The sequence below is a fragment of the Pollachius pollachius genome (genome assembly GCF_949987615.1).
Source record: "Pollachius pollachius genome assembly, chromosome: 18".
NCBI classification, from domain to species: domain Eukaryota; kingdom Metazoa; phylum Chordata; class Actinopteri; order Gadiformes; family Gadidae; genus Pollachius; species Pollachius pollachius.
Window position 1 is genome coordinate 7,104,695 of NC_136951.1, and position 25,290 is coordinate 7,129,984.

Consider the following 25,290-nt stretch of genomic DNA (forward strand, 5'->3'; position numbering starts at 1 on the left):
AGAGGGGGGAGAGGAGGAAGAGGGGAGAGAGGAGGAAGAGGAGGGAGGGAGAGGAGAAGGTGGAGGAGAGGGGTGGAGAGGAGGAGGAGAGGGGGGGAGAGGAGGAGGAGGAGGAGGGGGGGAGAAGAGGAGGGGGAGAGGAGGAGGAGGAGGAGGGGGAAAGGAAAGCATAGGAGGAGGAGGAAGAGCAGATGGGGTCAGGACATGGGGTGGGAGGAGAGGATATAAAGGAAAGGAAAAGGTTGGAGAGAGAGGAGAGGAGCGGTGAGTCGAGAGATCAGAATGTGAGAGCCACAGATCAAACAGGAAAACAAAGACGGGAGCAGAAGTGGTATATTTCAGAGCACGGACATAAGCCTCAACCACGGGTCAATATGTTTCAGACCTCCGCCGGACCAGTCAGTCCTCCTTCAAAGTGCAATGTCCTGGGAGGAACTAGACAGTCTATATTCCCATCCATTCATCGGCACTTGTAATAGCATGCATTTTAGAAGAGAAAGCCCCCACCAACACACACAAACACACAAACATGTAAAGGACAACACACACACAAGCGACATTTGTTTCCAAACATTTATTTATGAAGATACGACATGCATAAACATGGCAACAGACACCGCAAATATTTACGAATTCATACACTCTATGCCATCACAAATACCACCTTATGACTGAATAAGATCACACACAAACAGACTCACACACTCATATACAAACACTCCCTGACTCGCTCACCCACTCATGATCAAATACACACACCTACACACACACACAGAAGAAAATAAGAACCTGCCAAGTGGGAGCAATCAACGTTTGTTGTGTTTTACTAAGAAAACAAATTCTATTTATTAGTATGAAAGTCTGATGATGCTGTGTTCACAAGCAAGTGAGATCCTAAATCCAAAGCTGAACAGCCTGTACCCCCCACACACACACACGCACTTTGTTTTCCCTAAGAGTTTGCCGAGTGGAAGTAAAATCAGCCATAAACAGCTTGCAGGGGAAAACAGAATTAGGAACGTATTAAAAAAGAGAGGGATTACCCCAAGCGGTTAATCAAGGGGAGAACATGCTTCAGGTACCAATCTACTGCAAATCCCTGAGCCGGAGCTCGTGTTTAGAGAACGAGAAGACAACCACCCCACCGCGGCCATCTGATGAGTCTCCCTGAAGAACTGGACCGGGGGTTAGGGAGTTGGACAGGCATTTGGCTGTGTATTGATTGGTTGTAGTTTGATGGATGTCCAGCCCCTGTAACAATGTTAGCCATATTATTAGTGTTATGGTTTGCTGTGACTTAATAATCGGATTTTGGCTCACGAGCAAAAAAGCTGTGCTTGCTGATGAGGTAAAAGGATTATTTTCCATGTTTGCTTTAAATTGGTGGTTTACAAGTAAAAGTACACAATGGCATGAACACTTCCTATTTTGGTGGGAATAGGCTGACCTGAAGGTAAAAAGCCGTTTTTTGTTCACTTTTGAACATAAATTGAACAACAACTAATTCCGTTGTGGAGCTAAGAGGCTCAATTGTTGAAGTTCAGGACCATGAACAGCATCCAATCAGGAACAAGGCCTTATTTGGGCATCGTACCGAGTAATCAGTGGCATGATTGACAGGTGATCGAAAACCTGGAGGGGAAGCAGCTAAAAATCAATCACTGATCACTCGCCAAACCATTTAAAAAGGCTATCTATTTGTACCCTCTAGGTCACAATCACAAGTGGGAGTGCCTACCCAGATAAACGATGGAAAGATCAACCAAGCTCGATTGACCAGTGGACTGCATTAATTGGTGGTCAGCTGGCCTTTCTATTGTGAATGTGATCTGGGTGGACAATTAGACACTTTCCCATTGTCGCCCTTTAAACAGGGAAGTTATCTTGCTCACTAGGAGTAGAAGCAGTGTGGTGGGAAGAACCACACAAGGAGAGCCACAGCAGGAGGAGACCGATGTAGAGACCCAGGTCGTTGGAAGATATTCCAACTCCTCATCCCCCTCTTCCATACCATCCTGAATAAATCACTTTTGTTTTGCTTTTAACTTTGTCCTTATCCCAGCACAGCTAGAGCTGCCACAACAACAGTAAACAGATGTCCACGACTTGAGCACATCAATCGTTTGGGTCGCCACAGACACAACCTTTGATGACAAGAACAGAAGGCTAGACCTGCATCACATATACGTTATATATTTGTGGGTTGTGACCTCTTCTTCCATCTTTGGGGAAACCATAAATAACTCAATGCATTCGCCTATTCTTAGTTCTGCATCCCATGCTCCAACCCAGGAAGTTGGCATTCAGAAGAGAAGTTGAATTGAGTTGTTATGGTTTCCCCAGAGGTTCTAGAAGGTTGCCCCACCGACTAACAGACATGGAGGCTGGGTAAATAAGGTCTGTTGCACTGCAGTACAAAGTTCAGTTGTTCTCAAGGGGTGTGAGTCGATAGGTTGGAGGTTGATCCACTGCGGCCAACAGGCTCCTGCTGTGATTTATTGCTCCCCTGGGAGACTCTTGTCTCACAGCAGAGGTGCTTAGTACCTAGCCGGGGCACCAGACAAATCGGCGAGCCCATGTTTTATTTGCTCTGGCATATGTGTCCAGCAGCAAACCAGGCCCGGGTTGGGCCAATAACAACCTTTTATCAAGTATGTGTCGGGATTCATATGATGTCTGTACAGAGGAGCGCAATATGGGAAAGTTGTTTAGGGATTATCGTAAACAACCAAGATGGCTGCCTCCGATGTTTCGTTTCGTTGCTCTTATTGGTTGTAGGTCCATTGAATTATGTCCAGAGGAATTTTGGTCTGCGTCTCTTGATAAGGACCTGACAGGTTTCAGACCAACGTGTTTACGAATTGATCTGGCGATGTCAGGCTATCTTCCATCCACAGCGGTACTGGATTAGAAAAGTACGAAGACGAGGAAGATGATCAGGAAGAGGTTTATGGGGAGGGATGGGTTGAGGATGAAGAAAAGGAGGAGGAGGAGGAGGAAGAAGAGGAGGAGGGTAAGGAAACTAGAATGACAGGAAGAAGAAGAGTAGGAGTGAGAGAGTGAGGAAGAGGGTGAAGAAGCAGAAGATAGATGAGGAGGAAGAAGAAAGAGGACATTGAAGGTGGATTGAGTATAAAATTGTGCCTGGGGAAGACAATGATGAGGAAGATTGGTGAATCGTAGTGTGGAGGAGTTGGAATGAGAAGTGTTAGAGTAAAATTCCCAAGCAGAGACGTGCAGCGCCAAGACACGCCACTAAGGGTAATAGAATGAGGGGCAGTAAATCAGAGAGTGGGCAGACCACAAAAACCTGGGGGGGCGGGGGGGAATGGAGGGGGGGGGGGGACTTCAATGCGTTTCTGCTGCATACGAATGAGAAACAAGAAAGAAACGAATAAGAAACTAAGAAATTATGTGTTGCTTCTGCACGTGCATGCCAACATCGTCACGTGCACTATGGCGAGTGATGGTCTCCCGGGAAGAAAGTGCTGATTGTGGCGGGCGGCGACTTCATGAGGTGTCAGCTGCTCGCTGCCAGAAGAACAGCAGTGGCGGGTCGGTGGCGTTGCGGGGGAAATAGTAATGGGAAGCGGAGCAAGGGCTGATGGGAAATGGAAAAGGCCAGGTAAACGGTAGTCAGGGCCCCGCAACCATGGGTGAAAAAAAGCTGCTTTCCTGCACACGGGTCCGGGGCAATACATTTTATTGGCCAGGCGTGCTGCGTCGTTTGTGTAAGCTATTACTATTGAATCATTTCACATCAGGATATGCCAGCGGTATCATGTTGTTAGCGTGGATGCGAGGGTAGGCAGCAGGCCCCGCGCTGTTATTTTGAAAGAGACACTCGTTGGCATTTTGGCGAGGCCATCTCAATTATGTCCCCCACTCCAACCAGTCCCAGCGTCTCAACCTCCACCACCCCCACCCCCAACCCCCTGACTGTTTCTTCTCAATAATCAAATGTGAAATAGACTGGAATAGTCTTTATTCTGCCCTTGCCTCGGCCACCAAACCCGGAGCATTTGACACTTTAAAGAATCCAATTCTCACACACGCAGGCACACACACACACACACACACACACACACACACACACACACACACACACACACACACACACACACCTGCCATACTAGACCCACAATCAGCTTGTCGTTGTTAGTTGTTACCAGGTAGGCTCTACACTCTCTCCTCCTCCCATCTTCTCAAATCCATGAGAATCCATAGTTGTTACCAGGTAGGCTCTACACTCTCTCCCCCCCCCCAACCCTTCTACTCTCCTCTGATCAGTATCACCTGAAGAGTGGCTTAACACGGACTGAACATGGTGGGCCTCGGGCCCCTAGGGCAGCATGGATCTACAGGAGGGCACTGGAGTGTGTGAGTGTGAGGCCAGGGTACTGCTGCAAGGGCTCCGGGGATGATGGAGCGGGAACTCACGCGCTGCTAATTGTTCACGCTAATTGGCCATGCTTGATAGGCTGTTCACATAAACACACCCACTTACCCGGGTGAATGAATGCACACACACATACACACAGATACTAACACACTAACACATAAGCACACACACACACGCATAAAAGTAATATGCACAGTGTATCCAGGTATACACACACTATGACTCATTAATTATGCACCCATGAATATATTTAAACACACAAAGATAAGATGAAGAGACAAGGTGTGCCCTGATGCCAATCTGTATTACACATTTGAGATACACGCAGACACAGACACAAAAACACACACACACACACACACACACACATATGTATTGTCTCAGCAGGAAAACAAACACAGGCAGGGTACAAATCCCCAACTACAAACAACATCCACACAGCAACCTCATTAATTCACCCTGTTTCCACAGTCACAAAACGTAGCAGTTAGCATATAATAGTGGCTAATTAGTTTATTGCCGGCAGACGCTGTTACAAATGAGCCTAATAGCGGCATTCCTCAAATGATAGACAGAGCTCTGTGTTAGCAGGTTTCATCTTACAAATAGCATGTGTAGGCTAGCACATGTCTGCACTATGTGTGCTTGTGTATTTATGTATGTGTGTGTGTGTGTGTGTGTATTTATGTATATGTGTGAGTGTATTTATGTGTGTGTGTGTGTGTGTGTATGTAGTTATGTGTGTGTGTGTGTGTGTGTAGTTGTGTGTGTGTGTGTGTCTGTGTGTGTGTGTATTTATGCATATGTGTGTGTGTGTTTGTGTGTGTGTGAGTGTGTATTTATGTATACGTGTGCGTAGTTATGTGTGTGTGTAGTTATGTGTGTGTAGTTATATATGTGGTGTGTGTGTGTGTGTGTGTGTGTGTGTGTGTGTGTGTGTGTGTGTGTGTGTGTGTGTGTGCGTCTGTCTGTCTGTCTGCAGATTGAAGAGAGAAGATGTAGGCTAGGGAAAGCAGGGTGCTGATTCTTTAACTCTGCTAGCACGGATTGATTGCATCGATACGGCACTAGGACACTCCCCTGCACACTAGCAGCCCAGCCTTAGCCCATCCATCAGCCATATGTGTGTGTGGGCCTTCGGGAAATGGACTAAGTGTGTATTGGACAGCATGGTGAATGCAATCTCTGCCTGTCAATAATCTCTCTCTCTCTCTCTCTCTCTCTCTCTCTCTCTCTCTCTCTCTCTCTCTCTCTCTCTCTCTCTCTCTCTCTCTCTCTCTCTCTCTCTCTCTCTCTCTCTCTCTCTCTCTCTCTCTCTCTCTCTCGTGATTTGCTGATTGCTGACAGTCAGAATGTTTTTGCGTCTGAGTGCGCACATTCTCGTATGCCCGTCGTCTTGGCGTTTATACTCAGAGGTGACAGATCTGTATAGAAGGCCATTGTGCATTTTTGTGCACTCACATTGTCACATACTTGGCTTTAAGATAACCAAGTGAAAGATTGCAATGATGTCCAATAAACGAAACATACGCCAAGATGATTAATTTGTAATTGACGACAAACATAGACTTAATGGCCCCCTGGCATTCATCAGGGAAGGATTAATCCAACTGTATACATCTCTCCATAAATCCATCTGTCCGTCTTATGCGTACCCCTCCTTAGCCATCTCTTTCATTTTATCTATCACTCTACCTCTCTCATTATATCAATCCCTCCATCGCATTCTTCATTCTTCGCATTCTTCGCATACTTTCTTCAGCCAACGTTAATGACACTGAATCACACACCCCATCAATTCTCTGCTGTCTGCTGCCCCTTCAAACTCTGTTACCACCACCTCATTGCTACAGACATCAGCCTACCACTATCTTACTTCCTTCAGACAGGCCCCTACCACCACCTTACAAACATACACCATGGCATTTTAGATTTCCAAAAATAACCTTATTTCCCCAAAACTCTTCCTTTGAGTATTCCTTTAAAGAGATACTATGTCGCTTGTCACACCAGTGGCCTCTCCGGTCAGAGCTAGCGCCTTGGCAGACTAAGCACTAACCCTGACACACTCCAAACCAGAGTCTCTTGGCACATAGCGGCCTCTCAGGCCAGAGTTAGCCTAGCAGCACCAAGAGACTAATTGGCCCTTGAAATCAAAGTGTCATTATCGACAACATGAACATGAATACAAAAACAAAAAGCTACGAAGCAGGAAGCATCCATCTCTTCTCACCATTTTGAGATCTTGTTGATTTGTTGCGGAAAAACCAAATAATGAATTGCCGTTACACAGTCAGCTATGTGCTTGACATCACATCCTCTCATTGAACTTTCCTGGCACAGAACAAATGAGTTTGAGAGCTAGATTACCTGGGTCGATTGAGTGGTGGATAGATTTTATTCTGCAGATATTTATTAACTTATATATGCACTGTGAAAAGTGTCATTGTGGAGCTCCAGTAGGGTTTTATGAACACTTATTCCTCTGGGGCTCCATCTCTCTCGCTCTCTTCTCACTCTATTAATCTCTCCCACTACAGACATGTGCGTGTGATTTTTGTGCGTGCGTCATTAACGTGTGTGTGTTTGTTATCATCACTTCGGCTGAAAAGGCCATCTTGCAGTTTAGTTCTCTCTGCCCCTCTACCTCTGCTGCCTCGAACACACACACACACACACACACACACACACACACACACACACACACACACACACACACACACACACACACACGTAGTATTGAGTGAGGCATTTTTCTTCTAGCCGAAGTCTCCTCCTCTGGTCTCCTTGTCTAGTCCCCTTCTAATCATCCAGGGGTAGACGGAGCTGCTGAGGTCAGAGGATATTCACACTGGAAGGAATGCGGCCGCTATTCTCAGCACTATTGTCTCTCATAGGAGATACAATGCAATTATTTCGTTTTTCCTACTACAACTTAATCATTCCGCTCTTATCCGAAAGTGACTTTGAGTGCTTTCAGACATGTCATTAAGGAACAGGTGGGGAGTTAGGAAAATAATTGGCTGCCTGTGGACATTGGGGATAGAACGGAGGGCTTTCTGGCTGGTAGTCAAACTGTCCAACACCCCCTAATATATACGGCGGGTTTCATCAATCATCCAAAATTAATCAATTACGTTTGATTAAATCATGGATTGAATAGATCAACTTCATTGGAATGTGTATTTCATCGAAAGTGCTAAAATCATGTTAATAGACAGTGCCAGTTGCCCAGTTAGGAGGTACGCCTCTAAACATACATCAACCCCAATGACCTACAAGCATTGACCTGCTTTAGTCCTCACTACAACATCAGACAACCACTTGTCTGTGACATCACAGCGTGATACAATACAGAAACACAGGGACATCATTGAGCCCCAATAAATTAATGCAAAGCTCTTCCTGTGACCCTGGCTTCTAATATAACACCATCAGAGAGAGACAGAAAGTGTGGGTTGGAGTGGGCCAGACCTCTTCTGACAACCATAGACATGTTACCAAAATATAGATGGAAAAGATCCATATTTGGCACAGCATTGATGGCAGGACTTGAATAACGGCCTCGCACCAAAAATATAAATCATTATTCAGTGCTTGATCACTTTGAATGAAATGAAACAGCCAACCAGGACCACTGCATATTACACAATGTTGAGATCAACCAGCCACCGGGATCCTAAAAGAACAAAGAAAACGTTTCTCGGCTTTGTATTATGAGGATTAAATAACATTTCTTCCCGTTGTTTGAGTTCCACTATTTTATTGTCAGGTGCACAGAAACACAGTGGCTTCACTGGGCACTGAAAAGATTAAGGCCCCGTCCACACAGAGCCGAAACGGGCGAAAACGATCCGGTTGCGTTTTATGCGGTTCAAGAATATCTCCGTAAAGATGGATTCATTGTGAAACCGCATCGATCTGTAGAAACGCTGTAGTAAATATTCAAGGCGCTGGTCCTCCACAGAAAGAAGTGGAGCGCATCAAGCCTGCGCGCACACAGCCTGTGCGCTGTATACAAACATTCAGTCACGAGGAGATTCAACCTTTTAAATTGAATAACTTTTTAATGTACAGTTAGTAATTAAACTTATCAAGGGGCTGTGTTTTAAGTAACAAAAATAATACAAATAAAAACATAAATAAAAAATTCAACGCAACTCTGACGTCGCCCAGCTGGTGGGGGCCTAATGACGTCATCGTTTGCGTTTCAGGCGTCCACACGAATCCTAACATGAAACCGCAATAGGTCCAGATAGATTTGAAACCACCCTGAGACATGGTTTCAGAAATGTGCGGTTTCGGGCACCGGATTCGCCTGCTCCGTCTAGACGGCCGGCCAAAACGCACAAGACTTATGCGGTTTCACCAAAAAATCGGCTCCGTGTGAACGGGGCCTAAAACAAGATCAGGTCACCAATGGCAACAGACCAAACCAAACTAGATTAAGGCTATCGCTGTCCCTTGTAAGCCCTATGCAGCATGACATTGAATCTAGCTACGCAACGTTTAATGGGGACATTGATGGGTTCACTCTGCCGTCACCTACCGTGAACCACCTACAGGCTGTTAGAGGAACTACATGCTAGTCTCTACCGTGAACCACCTACAGGCCGTTAGAGGAACAAAATGCTAGTCTTTACTGTGAACCACTTGAGGCTGTTAGAGGAACTAAATGCTAGTCTCTACCGTGAACATCCTAGAGGCCGTTAGAGGAACTACATAATAGTCTCTACTGTGAACAACCTACAGGCCGTTGGAGGAACTACATGCTAGTCTCTACCCTGAACCACCTCAAGGCTGTTGGAGGAACTATCTAATCATCTCTTCTTCCTGAGTTTCACAAACAGACGGCGCTTACTTCCAGCTCATTCTCTCTCCCTGTGAAATTACTCACCAGCCTCTTCTCTTCCCCTGACGCTCCAGGTCTCTTCTGGGGTTATTTACGACATGAGTTGCCGGATACACACGCCACTGCCATCTCTCAATGATATTTATTCAGAGGGTGAGAGAGAGAATGAGAGAGAGAGAGAGAGAGAGAGAGAGAGAGAGGGTGAGAGAGAGAGTGTGTGAGAGAGAGGGTGAGAGATAGAGAGAATTAAAAGACAGAGTGCAAGGAGGAGGGAGAAAAAGAAAGGGTGAGGAAGAGAGAGTTTTCAGGAGAGAATGAGAGGAGGCAGTGAGGGGGGGAATATATGGTGGGAGGGAGAGAAAGAGGTTGGAGAAAAAGCACAACAGAGGTGAGGAGGAGAAACGGCAAGAGAGACCAACAGTACAGAAAAGGGAGGGTAGAAGTGGAGGAGATCACTAGATAGATCACTTTCTCAATCTGCATTTCTCAATCGGTGTCTGTACTTGTGTCCTTGTGGACTTTTGAAACGACATCAGTCTTGAGTATTGTTCCACTCAAAAGTCTGCATCCAGCCAAGTGCACTCCAAATGCCTGTATGTGTTCCTGCTCCGCCCATTTCATGATGTCTGAACTACCAAATACGCAAGTACGAACTTGGAGTACTTGGTATTGAGCAAGGCCCACTGAGAGGCTGGGAGAATGTTGGGTAGGATGATAAAAGAGGAAGAAAGAAAGAAAGAAAGAAAGAAAGAAAGAAAGAAAGAAAGAAAGAAAGAAAGAAAGAAAGAAAGAAAGAAAGAAAGAAAGAAAGAAAGAGTCAACAGGGTTTGACTCACTTTTCTCACATTGTATGTGCTGTTCCCAGCAGCTGTCCCTGTCTGCCCTGAATAAGATTGTGTGTGTGTGTGTATGTTCGTGTGTATGTGTGCGTTTGTATATGTGTGTGTGTGTGTATGTGTATGTGTGTGTGTGCGTGTGTGTGTGCGTGTGTGAGTGTGTGCGTCCAAAGCAGTCTTTATGATCCTAGTTGGATTTATAGGACTCTCTCCTCTGCTTAGCGAGACAAGATGATATTGGGTGCAGACGACTGAAGCCACCGTTAATGACAATGAATCATCCACCCAATCAATTCTCTGCTGTCTGCTGCCCCTTCATAACTCTATAATCACCACCTCATCTCCTACAGACACGCCCCCTACAACCGTCTCATCTTCTAGAGACACGCCCCCTACTACTACCTCATCGTCCAGAGACACACCCCCTACAACCGTCTCATCTTCTAGAGACACGCCCCCTTCTACTACCTCATCGTCCACAGATACGCCCCCTACAACCGTCTCATCTTCTAGAGACACGACCCCTAGTACTACCTCATCATCCAGAGACACGCCCCCTACAACCTTCTCATCTTCTAGCGACAAATACTTGGGTTTTACACAAATGTTAGGCAGCTATCACAACATCAGCAATCAATTTGGCACTGACATTTAGTTTGAAAGCTAGATTCCCTCGGTCAATATATACCCTGGGAATATATAACATCATATCATATATTATTATTATCCATTATTTTCTAGAGATATTTAGAAACATACATAAGTTTAAGCCTCAGTGAAGCGTAACATTGTGGAGCTTTCAATGGGGTTTATTTATCAGCTATTTATCAGAGTGAGTAAGTAAGTAAGGTTTCACTAGAATTACAATGGCCAATATAACGTTTCACTTTACATTAAATTGGTTCTAGTGCAACGTGTGCTGACTCCTCAACCTTCACAAGACAAATGACTTTTGAAGTAGGCGAGAGGGTTTTCTCAGTGTTCAGGGAGAACAGTGGAAGAGATAGGGTGGCAGGGCTCAGACAACGGGCCTGGTGGAGTGCAGTGGTGTTCAGATCCTATTCAGAATGGACTTAGTTCAACCCCCAAGGTCAACATTGCACCCAACCTGTACGCATACAAGATGTCTATCACCTCTTTCTTAAGTGGCCTGTTTCAGAATTCACTTGAACACAAAAATGCATTGTTGACTATAGTAACAGCATTTTATATAAATAACCTTTTTTTATCTTTCTGTGTTTCCATTAGCCGATTGCTCTCAAATTCAGCAAGGACAGCATAATGTATTTTCAAACCACCGATGCTCGGTTTAGTTTAATCATTAGACAGAAAGAATTGTTGTATGCTCACACACAAACAAGCAAACACACAAACACACACACACACACACACACACACACACACACACACAGACACACACACACACACACACACACACACACACATGAGTGACATTTTCCCAAATCACTTTTACCCAGTGTAAAAATAGCCCTGGGCCTTTTATTAATCATGCATCAGAAATGTTTTTACCATGAAATCCATAATAATAAAATCAATAAAAATCTGATTATATTTGGGACGTGTGTTTTGTTTACGTGGTTTGATATTGACCTTCATTTCAGACAGATCTTTCCAATACACGCACAATTGCAGATACACATAGAAACACATGCGTAGATCTCCACACATCCACATCCGCACACACACACACACACACAAACACACACACACACGCTTCATTGGTTGCATGGTGGCGATACATGTGCTGTTGCATGGCCTAAAAACCAGTCACATATGAATCCATTGATAGGATATTGACAGCTGCTGACACAAAGCCAGATCAATAGCCGCTCTTTCTGACACATGCGCACCGCTGATGTTGGCTGTTTATCAAACGGCTGTTGTTTTGGAGATTTGCTGTTTATCGTTGCTTGCTTGGATACCGTATTGTCAAAATGAATCCATCTATCATCCAGATAAACCTCTCTATCCATCCATCCATCCATCCATCCACATCCCTCTCTATCCATCCTTCCACATCTGTCTCTCCATCCAGCCATTCATCCACATCAGTCTCTCTATCCATCCTTCTATCTATTCTTCAGCAGTATTTCCTACCTGTCAGTCTGTTTAACTATCATCACCATCATCCCCTCATCCACCTCCGTCTATCTGCCCATGCAGCTCCATCCATCCATTCATCCATAACATTACCCAAGGTTATTATTACTATTGCCAATCGGTCTGCCTGCCTTTCTGTCTCTGTCTCCTATAGGGTACTGGGATTCTTGGAGGGTTTATCCATCTATATATCATACATCTATGTTGGTGTGTTTCCTCAGCCAATTGAAATTGCTATTTCCCCAACATTAGTATACAGAGAAGTCTAATGGAGCTAGCGTTCAGCCAATCAGCGAATAAATAGCATCAGAGTCCGCAGTGCATTTCCAAGGCATGCAGACAAAAGGCCATTATAATCCCCTCGATGTGGTCTCTGATTAAAATGCAGTCTGCCAAAGCGTTACGCCCAAGCAAACACACTGAGCCTGCAATATCCTACAGACAGAACGGAAAAATACTAAATCTCAAGCGACAAATGTATTTTGGACATTTCCCTCATTTCCGAGATATTTATGCTGCTCCTAACCCCTACGTTCCTCCAGTTGGATATTCATTCATATTTATAGATATTTATCATCAAAAAAGGGGGTAAAAGTGCTCTTAAACGCTGACTCCAGCGGTGATAAAACACACATGCTTCTAGGAGCCAAGAGAGCACTACTGCCCCTCGGGGGCGGGGAGGACTCCCACAGCACTGCAGCTTATTAAAGCGCGCAGCCAAGAGGGGCCAGGTGGTAGTGAACGCTGGTGTAGGACTGTAGTACTATACCATTGTTGTAGAGCACTGACAAATGTGCTCTTAAGTCTATTGTTTGCTGAGAGCCAACGCTAGCCCATTAGTATTCTGCTGGATGGCGTCCCGGGCAAAGATGAATTAGTGGACTGTATACTGTTAATGTTCTGCTGTGTATAATGGGATACAGAGTTTGTGTACAAGTAAAATTAATACAATGTTTGATCGTAAAAAAAATATTAGAACCGATATTCTGATTATTATGAGGTTTAAATATGTTTAGTTTTCCCTGTCTGCGTTTCTCTGTTTACACCTTCACAGAGTGGCAATGTACAACAAGTGAAAATGAATAATTGTCTCAATGATGTTGCCAACTGACAACGGACAAGGAACGCCAAGTATACAACACTGGATACTGAGTATGCATCCATCTATCTCGCTGAACAAACATTCAAGCAAAGTCGCAGCCAATTATATTGATGTATATTACAAAGGTTTCTGAAGACTAGTATAGTTTCTTTTTCATATTGTCCTTCCAAACCGAGTACACACTACTGCTACAGCTGTGGAAGCCTTCCCAGCAGAAAAAATAGTTGACATTCTCAGACGATTAGCTTCCGTGCTACTTCATTAGCGGTGGTTGAACCGTCCACCGGTGTCCATGATCAGGCCAATCGTTTCATCTCCGCTGAGGGCCCTCTGCCTCCCAGCCGCAGAGGAGCGGGAGACAAGCTAACTGCTAAATGCTAACTACTTGGATCTGTTCAATGCGTCAGCCATTATCATCTCAGAGTATAATTTCCTGTCCGGCGAGCAGGGTTGATTAATATCTCAAGGATAATGTTTGCAGAGAGAACAGTCAAATGTGCGCAGCCGCAACAGGCCGCCGCTAAACCACAGCTCATTAGGAGTATGGCACAGAGAGGGAAGATGGAGCAGGTGGAAGTGGCTGATTTTTGAGGTTAATATGCTGGCAACCCTTTACAGATGAAGATATCACTTCCAATTAAGCAAAACAAGGATCAGATTCCGGGGATTTATGCGCTTTTCAATGTATTCAATTATTCAGTTCTTGTGGCGTGTACAGCGGAAAAAATCAGTTGGAACATATAAATATGATTTCACACACTGGAAGGAAGATATCTTGAAAAGATAATGGAGGAATGGGATCTTAAAATCCAGCAAGTAACACAACAATTAAGCGATAACATTACGTTGAATTGCAACATTTGTCTATCTTTATATGTCTTAACAAAAAATCAGATGGCATCCCTCTTTGGAATACATGATAAACCATTGCTTGTGTTTAAAAGTCCAGTTTAAAGCTCTTTACAAGGGCATGGATTGCAGTCATTGTCGTCGAGATCTAAAAGGTCTAAAACCAGACCCCGGCTGCATTTATGTAGCGCCGGGCTGCACACAATTGATACTCAGAGCACTTTGTGTATTATATCCCTCACAATAATGGACCCATTCACAGAATCGTTGACACACATTCACATTCTCACACACACACACACACACACACACACACACACACACACACACACACACACACACACACACAAGCACAGTTCTCCACATATAATCCCATTCACGCACACATATCCGCACACACCCACCACACACACACACACACACACACACACACACACACACACACACACACACACACACACACACACACACACACACACACATACACACACACACACACACACACAGTAACATATTCGCACACACACCCACAAGAAGACAATCACATCTAGTCCAGGGCAGTTAAGTGTCAAGGGGCTTTTGCTCAAGGCCTCTAAGCTCACCTGAGTTCAGAGGACCAGAAAGACACCAGGGAGAGAGCGTGGAGACGGCAGCCCTCTAGCAGCAATATATCTGCCTTGTCTAGAGCAGGCGCCTCTATGTAACCATCCAGCAGCACCCAGCTTCAAGCCCAGCCTTGAGGCAATGTCTAAAAGATGGAGGGGAGGCGGGGGGGTGGTTGATCTGGAGACACACAGCTGTTCCTCAAGCTCTCAGTGCTCAGCAAGGCAGAAAATTAACTCCGGCAGGGACGTCACCTCCAGAGAGGCCCAGACGCGAAAAACACCATCCAGCCTGAGAGCCATTTATCCGTTTTGGCTTTGTGTTGTTCTTCCTTCTGTTGTCCTTCCTCTCCGTTACTCTGTCTGCGGTTTTCTTCTCTTGTCTCTCTTCCTTTCGCTCTCTCCCATTCTGCCATTATAGTTATCGTCTTCCTCCCGAGTAGCTCTTTTTAATATTGGTTTCCGTCTCTCATGCTTTACACCAGGGGGTCCCAAACTGAGGATCGGGACCCAACTTTGGGCCTGATATGCTTTGGGATAAATAAATTGGCATTTCACCGGGACATGATGATAACACGACCAGATGTTGTTTGAGTTAAAACTAGGTTTTAGCCCCGTCTCTCTCTCTCTCTCTCAACCTAGTGCTCTTCGCCCAAATTTATTTATTTATGCATTCATCATGTCTTGCTTTACGTCTTCACCAAACACACACACACACACACACACACACACACACACACACACACACACACACACACACACACACACACACACACACACACACACACACACACACACACACACCTCACAGTGATTTCCTCCTATCCTCTCACTGTCCCTGCTTGAAGTTCTTAGAGGAAGCTCTAGAGTAGATTACGTGGCGCGCTGGGGAGGAGAGTGTTACACAGTTCTGTTGCATTCACATCTTTGTGGTTTTGTTTTCAGAACGCATACATGCAGCGAAAAAAGTACACAAGCACATACACACAAGCGCAGATGCCTTGCTTTGTATGCATGCAAGAATTTCTGTTCATACATTTGCACGTTTACACACACACACACAGAATAACATGCAGAGATGCTTATGTACACTTCCTTCTGTCACACATGCATGCAGGAGCACACTCACTGAATACCACACGGTAAAAAAAGAACATCCATCTACATCTGTCATGTCTACATCAACAAACATCTGAATGGGATTGTCTGCTTACAAACACACACACACACACACCCAAAGAAGATTACTATGCTATAGTTGGGGAATCTGCCCCTATTTCTATCCCTCCACACAACCTGATACAAAGATCTCTCTCTCTCTCTCTCTCTCTCTCTCTCTCTCTCTCTCTCTCTCTCTCTCTCTCTCTCTCTCTCTCTCTCTCTCTCTCTCTCTCAGCCGGTGATAAACAACAACAAGCACTGCTTCGAAGTTCGAGTGCTATGGCTATGACATCATCATCAATGACAAGCTGAAGCCCTAGCTCATAGAGAAACACACACACACACACACACACACACACACAGACAAACAGACAGACAGACAGACACACACATACACGCACAGAAAAACAGACACACAGCAACATTCCCTGCTTACGTTTTATGATAGTTTAACCCTTGTGCTCCAAAGTGAGCGTGTAGAAGGTGTGTGTGTGTGTGTGTGTGTGTCTGTGTGTGTGACAGACGGGGGTATTTGAGTACAGATGGGGGTATGTAGGTACATATGGGGGTATGGAGGGACATATGGGGGTATGTAGGGACTGGGCTGAGGCTCCACTAGCAGAGCAACGAGATAAAATGCAGGGCCGAAAGCCAGACTAACGGCCTGGCCTGTGGCGGTTTGGATACCAGGAACCCACTGACAGTTTGCCCTTTAATGAGTACAAATCCGGAGGCTCTGCGGGTACACAAACCGAATTGTTAGGGAAAACAAACTGATACTTTTTCACACAATAATCACATTTGGAATCAACTTTAGTCTGCCGATGGATTCAGAAAAAAAATTGTGGCACCCTTCTTTGAATCTAAGGCAGACATATGGGGGTATGTAGGGACGGACAGGGGTATGTAGGGACATATGGGGTATATAGGGACAGATGGGGGTATGTGAGGACAGATGGGGGTATGTGGGGACAGATGGGGGTACGTGGGGACAGATGGGGTTACACAAGGACGAATCGGGGTATGTGGGCACAGATGGGGGTATGTGAGGACAGCTGGGGGTATGTGAGGAGAGATGGGGTATGTAGGAACAGATGGGGGTATGTAGGGACAGATGGGGGTACATGAGGACAGATGGGGGTATGTAGGGACATATGGGGGTATGTAGGGACAGATGGGGGTATGTGAGGACAGATGGGGATATGTGAGGACATGTGGGGGTATGTAGGGACATGTGGGGGTATCTGAGGACAGCTAGGGGTATGCAGGGACATATGGGGGTTTGAAGGGACAGATGGGGGTATGTAGGGACAGATGGGGGTAAGTGAGGACAGATAGGGGTATGTGAGGACAGATAGGGGTATGTGAGGACAGATGGGGTATGTGGGGACAGATGGGGGTGCGTGGGGACAGACAGATGGGTTAAAAAATTGAAAATTTGGAATTATCCACTGGTTTATGCTTTAGACATTTTAGATATTTTTTAAAGTCTGTGAAATCCCCCGTCATCATTTTGTCCAATGTCAAATCTTTAGTCGTCAGTCTGAATGATAATAATATACTACGATCAATCAATTGAAATAGCAAGCAGATAACATTTATGAGACAAACACAAGGGAAGTGGGAGGAGTTTCAGAACCAGGTGGGCGGGGCTCACACACATAATGGGACGGGCTCTCAGTCAGGAAATGGGTTAACTGCTCGAGCCTGTCTATTTCTTAAAGGAGACACACCACCTTACCTCTCCATGTATGGACTTCTACGTTGCTGTGTCACTGGAGTCAGTTGATCTTAAGTCGGGCAGTGTCGGTTTAAATACCACTTTGTGGCTGCACTCAGAATCGGATGCTGGGGGCTAAATTAATGCCCAGCCTGTGCTCAGCCTTTATGGGGCACAATGAAGCGGAAGGAGGATATAGGAGGGCTCCCCGCGTTGTTAATTGGCCCGTTCGCACGAGGGCACGTTTCAATGGGTGACCTATTTCAATTAGCAACTTTCACCAGGCCCATGTCCTAACAGTTGCAAACATGTGTACGGACATGCACGCACACACGCACAGGTGAATACCCACAAACGCACTGGCGTAGACATGAGTGCACAGACACACACGGGCATGGACATGAACGCACAGACACACACGCATGGACAAGAACGCACAGACACACACGCATGGACAAGAACGCACAGACACACACGCATGGACATGAAAGCACAGACTTACACACACACACAACCATACAGACACAGATGAAGGTAGGACACACACACACATTCAGGATATTCCAAATTAGGGTATTCCCCGTGCGGCTAAGTATGAGAGGAATTCTAGCGGTAGCTTCATTAGCTCATAACAAAGACTTAATTAACCAGATGCTTATTAAATAGCTTGTTGGAGTTCAACACTTAACAGCCTGACTTTGCAAACATCATTTTCCTTGAATCCGGCAACCCTGTGTGTGTGTGACGTGTGTGTGTGTGTGTGTGTGTGTGTGTGTGTGTGTGTGTGTGTGTGTGTGTGTGTGTGTGTGTGTGTGTGTGTGTGTGTGTGAGACTGTGTTATTGAGTCTATCCAAGTAGGTGAGTGAGTGGTTTATGTCTTCATTTCGACTACAAGTTTTTTCCTGTCTCCTCTGACGTACTTTATGCATGTCATTTACGCATCATATCTTCCTCTTCATGCCTTATAAGATATTTTTAAACATCCACTTCTGTCACTAAAAATGTCTTTCATAGCTTCAGTGTATGACTTTTATACTCCCTAATATATGTGGTACAAAGTTTAAGTACAACTTTCGTGTTCATTCTTCCATAGAAAACTGACAGTTCCTGATTCAGGAGGTGCATAAATGGGCATACTTCCTCTCTGATAAGATACAAGGTCAAGCCAAAGAAAGTAAAGAACATATCGTAATGTGTATTTTAAAATATTGCAACCAGAAACCAATACTTTCATTCTCTATGTGGATGACATTTTTCACGGGTATACAAAAAATATGTGTGATCTAATCCCAGTTTTAAACCTAATCCTAAACTCTTCCCAGCATTGGCGCTGTCTCCCTGAGGTTTTACTGTATTCCCCATACCTCCTGTGTTCCCTGACCCGGGTTTGCCTCTCTCTCTGTGTTTAAGTGTGTTTGTGTTCCTGTCCTGCTGCCTACTGGATCGTACACAACTCCCTGCAATCAGCTCATCAGCTCCTCAGCCAACACACCTGTCATCCATCGGCTCATCACCTCAACGGTATATCATCCCGGGTTTCCTCCCCCACACCTCGCCAGATGGAGTTGTGTCTGCTATCGGGGTAGATGGGCTCGCCGGCTCAATTTGCAATTGGATCTCCTCTAAGTTAGTTTCCTCTTGTTTTCAGCTGAATTGAACGCCTGTTTGTCTGTTTGCTAATCTGCCTGCTTCCCCACTCTACCTCGCTCTACCTCCATTCATCTCGTCTGCTTGGAAATACCTGACACCAAATCTATTAACTGAGTCTGTGTTCCCCGCTTTGGTCTGTTCGAAAATGAGACAATACTGAAGGATAAAGATGCTGAATATCAATGACTAACGTCACATTTCTTTGTAAATAAACACACAGAGAAAAGGTTGACTTCTACAGCAAATACTATATTTATATCATGTTAGGTTTTAGGTTGTACGGTTGTCATCTCTGTGTTGGCATTTAAATGTATCCTTGAATACAACAGTAATTTACAAATGGTTAAACGAATGCATCTTAGAACAAGCTGCCGGACTATTGGATTATGATTTAATTTAAGCAGGAACGTGTATATGATATGCGTTCCTGCAGCGATGTGAAGACAGGGGAGGGAGAGCGGAGCAGTCCATTAATATTTAAACAATCAACGCTTTGAGCAGGTGAACTTGTCAACATTTGTTAAAACCTTTTATTTGTTGTCGTTAATTAGTGATGCGCTTGGGTTTAAGTTACGGGAGCATTCATTTGAAGTGACACGTCTAGGTTCAGAATGTCAGAGTCAATTATTGTATATTTAAAGGGGGCCCCATTCTGACCCCAGGGCTGAGGTCGGTTTCAAAATCTGTCCATTTATGACATCACAAGTCCAGCTAGGCTCCCCAGAAGCATGATGGATGGATGCAGATGTTCTCTTCCAACCGTATAGGCCACACTTGTTTACCCATCTTGTATCTGGGCAGACACCATTTGTGACATCACCACTTGTGATGTCACAAATGATTAGAATATTAATTGGCGTGTGACGGCTAGCCAACCCTCACACCTGGCAGGTATAATGGGTGGCAATTAAGTTGTTGCGTGGACAGATATAATCTAACCTCATATCCCATAATATCCCAGGTACTTACTCTTGTTATCTCGAGAGACATGGAAGTTACTGCAAGTATCTGACTTAAGCATTATAAATGGCATTAGGGGCTTCAGGCATCTTGTTCATTGCTTTGATGTGTGTGAAACAAAAATTGCAATAGCCATTTCTGCAGTGGTAAAAACATCATGCAAAGGACTGACGGTACATGACCTTGAGTGAATTTGAATGCGTATTTAAAAAGTGATGCTTAAAATCCATTTATGTTTATGGTCGACCAATGCAACATGGAAACATGATTGACAAAACGTGATATTATTGACTTTATTAATGTTATTAGGATTAGAAGTAGTAGTAGCCATAGCAGTGGCTGTAACAGTTGTAATACAAGTCCTAATCGTATTGAAATAGGATTTTAATAAGCCTATCAGGGAGGTTAGGGAAACCTGGGGCTCCAAGTCTCTTGTGCAGAAGCACAGCCAGAAATAATTAATTTATCTTCACAAGTGTGTTACATAATCACAGTGGCTTTGCTGGCAAATTCTTGCAGGCCCACATGAAGGAGGGTGCCAAGCTTCAAACGTGTTCTTTAAAGGGGGAAACATGTTTGACCAAAGGGAGATTAGAGAATAGATCTTTAATTGGGCCCCTTGGGGTGAACACGCCTTTTAACCCATCTCTTTGAGCAGTGGGCACTCACAGCCACAGTGCAACGCCAGGCAACCACCCCAGGTTTAATGCTGGTGCCTTGGTCAAGGGCACAGGCAGGGGAATCTACCTGCCATGAACGGGTTGATTGAGTTTCATGATCACTCAAACACATGGATGTGTGCTTTTTTGGTTTTTGTTTTGACACACCTACGTCTGGACACCTTAACACTAAGTTCATTCATGTGCTTAAAGTTAGAGGGGACAGAGGACTTAAAGTTTTAAACATTTAAATGGTAAAACGTTTAGGCTGAAAACAATTATTGATTTGAAGGTTTTAATTAGGAATTAGGAAACTTCACACAACAATCATGGATATATATAAAAATAAAAGTAGGAAGTAGTAATCCTTTTAGCATATTATTGTAATGGTATAATTAAATATGTCAGGACTGCTCTATGAAGATTAATGCACTGTGGTGCTTCACTCTGGGTGGGAACTCAACATTAACGCTTAATGAGAAGTAACTGACTTCTACCTTTGAAATTGATTGATGATTTGGTTTTTCATTATTTATTTTGGTTTATTTCTTAATTCATCGAGTTGAATATGTAACTTACAGCTATAGCAAATAGTGACAGATATTTACTTTGCACAAGAATGTGAAGATAAAAAAATAAAGAGGAAAGCCATTCTCATTTTCTTTGGCTCTTTCTCCTGTTCTCCTGCAGTGCAGACGTTCCTTCTGCTCTGCTACTTGCAGACAGCTCAGATTCAGTGGGTGGCTCATGAGATGTGTCTGGCAAAGAATAAGCAACACACAGTGTGTCAGCATTGACACGGGCTAGCTGAAATGTGCCGTAGGTACGATTTAAGAGCTATCATTTGAGTATAATTTGTTAGAAAAGCCATAGCCATCCGTCAGCTATACGTGAATTAAATACTCAGAATATCTGTTCCAGTTGACTGTGTGCGCCTGCCTCTGTGCGCTACAACTTCGATTTGAGACCGCTGACGGCGAACAGATATCCAGACCATTCAGCAGGGGCAGAGAGGGAGGGGACGTTTTCTTTGGTTGTTTAGTTTCAAACTGTGCTCTCTTCTGCCCCGTCTCTCTTTACAACTCTCAAATCCTACCTACGGCATATTTCAAAGAATCTGTTTACATGTTTGAAGATAAGAATATGCCGTCTCTCATTCACCCAACACTAGAGGTGCTGAGTATTCCTGTCTGCCTCCTACTTTCTGACTTTAAGTGAGCTGGTCACCTCGGTCAATGGTCCCTAGTGAGACACTAATACAAACATGAGTAAGAAGAGGAGGAGGAGGAGGAAATGTGTGGCACCCAATTCCCGGCATTCCCTAGTGTCACTCACAACAGAAACTTCACAACGGAAATGGGGTTCTTTGGAAAAGCATCATAACAGACCAACATGCCTTCTATGCTGCATTTGCGCCTGTAGATTAAAAATATCCTCACTCAGACATCACTGAGCTTGCCAAGTAATCACATATACACACTGAATAAAACAGGGTATCTGTGCAAACCAAGGTTTGCACAGATAAGTTTAATTTGAAATTTACATGGTATGGAAGAAGAGGGACGTTATATTGTTTGAACCAAAAGTTGTTATTGGGGGTTTGATGTAATTTATTTAATTATATTTGTTGTAAATTGCTGCCAGGAACCTCACATTACCTCACATTTAGTTAATTTTTAATCAATTAGCTGTGCCAAATTACAACCACCACAGGAGAACAAAGTTTCTTCAAACTTGACCTTGAGGATCTCTCTTGCCGTTATCCGATGCTACAAACTGTGCCACTCTTTCTGCTCTGGAATACACTTTGGTGACACTCATGCAAGACATGCTAAAAGACTCAGGTTTTCTTTACAGGTGGGTTGGCTGGGGCCCCAATGCAAAGAACACCTGCACTGACAGAACTGAACAAGGTCATAGGAGTCCAACAAAATAAGAAGCAAAGTGTGTACAAAAACAATTTAATGGATGTTGGAGATTAATGGCTGGTGGTTATGACGTCACAAGTGGCAGTGTTTGCATCAGATGACTTAACAGATCAGCTCCTGCACTCACTAGATGAATCCAACCAACAATGAAATCCTTCCTACTGGGTTGAATACTCCAGCATTGTGACATCACAAATGGATAGTTTTTCCAATGGCTTCATAATGGCTCATCTATCGTTACTGGTGATGAAATAGGGGCCCTTTAATGAAAGGGGTTAAACATGTTTAATAACGGTCGTGGTGTATGCTTTAGCTATGCGTTTGTGATTGGCCGTGCCTGGGCTCTGTGTCAGAGATCAGCTTCTGATGTTGATGCTTTTACAGTCCATAATGTCCCAGCCTAATCCGTATGCGTCCGTGCTGACGTTCCTAATGGCCTGACTCAGGGGGTAATGTATGGGACGGACGTTTAGCGCTTCAGATATTGAATTTATTGCTGTGCGGGGCCCATGATCCGGCCTACTTCTCTAGGGGCTTATTTCACTCCGAGGACAGAAGGGGATCTTAGAGGGCAAAGCGATATATAACCGGCCCCACCACCATCACAAGCACCACAGCCACCACAACACTCCAACATTTGGATCACTTGTGTCAAGGATGACATTTATTCTTGCATGAGGAAGCTGTAGTGTTTAAGTATTCATGCCATCGAGATAAAAGAGATGAAGCGTCCGTTGTGATGTGAGTTCACACTGGCAGTTTATTGCGTTTGGACGGATGTGTGTGAAACTATTTTTTTGGTGGTTCTTTGAGGGAAAAAAGGCTGTTTCAATGAGGGCGCAAAGAAGTATGCGCAAAGACATAGAAGAAGATGACAGAAGATAAAGAGAAGATACATGTCTGAGCCAATTCTTCTCTTCACATTTTCAAACCCATCATTTGTCTCAAAGTGTGCCTGTTTGTGAAGTTCTGCATGTGGTTGTCTCTCTCTCCCTCTCTCCCTTCTCCTTCCCCATTCACTATGTGTGTGTGTGTTAGCTTCTTTGTGTGTGCGTGTGTGTGTTTGTGTTTGTGCATTAGTGTGTGTTGCAAAGGGGAGTATGGGATAATCCCCACCTCCCTAATCCGTCTCTCCTTATGCCTCGGTGGACCACAGCAGTCTAAACCAAAAACCCTCAGGACCATTAGTACAACCATATCTCTGCTAATGACGCAGAAACAACACACACACTAAGACGTGATTCATTAAGAGTTACACTTTTCTCCCAGCTCCTAGTTTGGTTTTTGAACTCGGATCGGAGAAAGTAATGAGTGAAACATAAGGTAACAAAGGGCCCTGGCCTTCCAACCCAACCGTTAAGATGATTATCTGGCAACCATCCCTCCCTCCCTCTGTGTGTGTGTGTGTGTGTGTGTGTGTGTGTGTGTGTGTGTGTGTGTGTGTGTGTGTGTGTGTGTGTGTGTGTGTGTGTGTGTGTGTGTGTGTGTGTGTGTGTGTGTGTGTGTGTGTGTGTGTGTGTTTGGCAGGACCTCATCAGGGTATAACAACAGGCATCCCGGATAGTAGCTCTCTCTCTCTCTCTTTCTCTCGGACTCGTTCTCTTTCAAACACAGTCCATATTTCTCGCATGCACGCACAATCCCATGCACGCTCGCTCTCTCTCACACAGACCCACAAACACACACCTTTCTCTATCCCGCCAGTGAAGACAATAAGCGTGAAGACTGAGGGGGCTGCTGGCAGAATGAACCGGCTCAGCGCTAACAGATCAACATAAGACCACCTCCTGGTAGGATACTGTTCCTCAGGCCAGAGCAGCCCCACACACGGCTGCTGAACGAGGGCTGTGTGTCCAACACCACGTCGGTGTGTGTGTGGGGGTGTTGTTTGTGAAGGAGATGAAAGAGGAGGAAGAGGAGGAGGGAGGCGTGATCCCCGCGTTTCTGCTAATCTTTCTTAATTAACTTAAAATCCTTTGGCATTTCATGACAGAGAGCTGTGGAGCTGGAGTCTCTCTCTCTCTCTCTCTCTCTCTCTCTCTCTCTCTCTCTCTCTCTCTCTCTCTCTCTCTCTCTCTCTCTCTCTCTCTCTCTCTCTCTCTCTCTCTCTCTCTCTCTCTCTCTCTCTCTCTCTCTCTCTCTCTCTCTCTCTCTCTCTCTCTCTCTCTCTACTGGCATGGATGCTTTACTGGCATGGGACACATAAAATGGACATGCAACTAAAGATATACTACAATGAAGAAATGTTCAAACAGAGCTGTGTAACATCAATCAAACATGCAATCAAATATAAGAGTTTTAAAATGAGCAGAAAGTGTAAGAGAACCCCCTGTTTCGGTTTAACTGGAACACTGACATTATATAAATACTTTTGGGCCAAGAGTTCTAGGAAGAAGGGGCGGCGTCTTATCCCCACGGTTACTGGTGATGACCCACGGCAGCTGTGAC

General features: G+C 44.7%; 1 protein-coding gene across 1 annotated transcript in view; it reads right to left on the bottom strand.

Moving 5' to 3' along the window:
• The window catches only part of whrna (whirlin a), a gene marked incomplete at its 3' end in the record, with an annotated part of 115,930 nt that overhangs the window by 65,332 nt on the left and 25,308 nt on the right, over positions 1–25,290 (bottom strand). The gene's annotated exons all lie outside the window — the stretch shown is intronic.